The sequence below is a fragment of the Mandrillus leucophaeus genome, unplaced genomic scaffold, assembly GCF_000951045.1.
Source record: "Mandrillus leucophaeus isolate KB7577 unplaced genomic scaffold, Mleu.le_1.0 Scaffold16, whole genome shotgun sequence".
NCBI lineage: Eukaryota > Metazoa > Chordata > Mammalia > Primates > Cercopithecidae > Mandrillus > Mandrillus leucophaeus.
In genome coordinates, this window is record NW_012101587.1 from 657,992 (window position 1) to 659,931 (window position 1,940).

The 1,940-nt window shown below is 58.0% G+C and overlaps 1 protein-coding gene across 1 annotated transcript in view; it reads right to left on the reverse strand.

Annotated features, from left to right (window-relative positions):
* The window catches only part of NFATC1 (nuclear factor of activated T-cells, cytoplasmic, calcineurin-dependent 1), a 160,828-nt gene that overhangs the window by 41,917 nt on the left and 116,971 nt on the right, over positions 1-1,940 (reverse strand). The window lies entirely within an intron of this gene.

Below are 1,940 nucleotides of genomic sequence, written 5' to 3' on the forward strand. Positions count from 1 at the left end.
CCCGGGCTGGCGACGCCCTTGGCGTAGGCGGCGGGAGAAAGGTCGTGGAGCTTGGGGCTCGCACCGGGGGCTGCTGGCATCAGGGTGCTTCTCTGCGGACAGGGCGGGAAGCCGGCCACGAGGCAGGAGCTGGGGTCAGGTGGCATCGCGAGCTGCTGGCTGTAGTATGGTCTTGGGAGAGGACTTAACCCCTGGCTCACTGGCCCACAGTTTGGAGCAGGCTCATAATCATCCGTGGGTTCTGTTTTTATCATTGGAACTGTGAGAAGGAAAACAGAAGTTAAATAAACACCAGTTGCAGATTCGCAGATGAGTATGATCAGGCAGGCTTGTGGCTGGGACACCCTCCGCAAAACCGACAGGGCCCTGACTGGGTCCCTCTGTCTCCTGCCTGGTTCTCCCACCCCATTAAAAAAAAAAGGTGTGAGTCATCGGCCGAGAGTCGCAGCTGGTTCTAATACTGGCGAGGACTGTTTTCCTTGGACTCTCCTGCAGCACTAACGTGCTATGAAAGTCCACTTGCAAACTGCGGAGGGAGCCCTGGACCCAGGGGCCTGTGGATTCGCAGGAATCAAAGCGAAAATTTCAACTTGGATGCATGACGGCATTTCTGCTCCCAACACTCGGTTTGATAAATGTCTGCACATTTGGTAAACTCGAATACACAACAAGACAGCTTTCAGGAGTCAGTAAAAATCCAACTGCAAAAGGGAATGACTGCTCCAGGAGAGAAGCCGTCCGTCACTGCGAAAGAAAAACACTGTCGTGGAGGCTGGACCGCCTCCACGGTCCTCCGGATTCCCCTTCTAAAGCGATGGGCTGTGCGGAGGCCATGACCTGGCAGCCTTGGACGAAACAGGGGGCTCCTGAGTTTCTAGAGCTTTCTCCCACCCAGCCCTCCCTAGAAGTCTAGGGCTGTGGGGAGGAGCCTACAGGTCAGGCACCCGGTCTCCAAGGTCACTCCGCCAGGCCTGGGCCAGAGCTGACACCGGCTCCCGGCCTGCGCCCACCCCAGCCTTTGTGCCTGCTTCTGCAGGGGTGTTGGAAGAAAGCAGGCAGGCGTGCAGTCAGCGGGAGCAGCGAGGCGGTCCCGGCCGGCATTCCTGCGGTTGCTGTTTTCCTGCTGGTCTTAGGTCTCCCGTGCTACTTAGAGGAGACATCAGACGGCTCAGTGGCTCTAAAGCTCTCGCAATGGTGCAGGCAAATTCCTAACAGACGTGCGGCGCTGCTCTGGGCAAATGCCGTGTGGATCCTGTTTGGCAGCAGGGTCAGCCACAGGGAGGGAAACTCCCCTCCCATCACCACCTGGGGCCTATGAGTGGCCCCCAAAACCGGCACACAGGCTCCTGGTGCCAACACTCGCCGCTGCAGAGGGTCCAGCAGCCTCCTGCAGTAAACAAAAGCATCTCCAATTCGAGAGAAAATATTTAGCCCCGGGCTTGAGCCTGCGAGTCCATGCAGCTGTTCCCCACCACAGCTGGGTGCCGACGAGTCCACCAGCAGCTGCGACCGATGGAGACGGCGTTCTCGGGCAGCTCGGGATATGGGAGCACCTGTGCTAGTGCAGCCTCCCCTGCAGCTCCCACCACAGGTCCCGGCGGTCGTGAGCACAGGGGCGAGTCATCTGTGTGGCCAAGGCACCTTCCCGCCACACTGGAGGCATCACAGGAACTGACCCATATGGGCCGTTCCCGGCTGTAGAATCTCACCAGCCTCTGAGTCCGAAGGAAGTCAACCAGAGCTTTCCACCCAGGGATTCCCAGTGGAGTTGCTGCATTTTGTTGCTTTTGTGCTGACGTTTCAAGTCCCTACTTTCATTCACTCATTCAAATCTTTCTATCATCTGCCCTGCACACTGCCTAGGGAGGCCCAGGTTTAAAGTGTCCGCCCTGCACACTGAGTAGGGAGGCCCAGGTTTAAACTGTCCTCCCTGCACACTG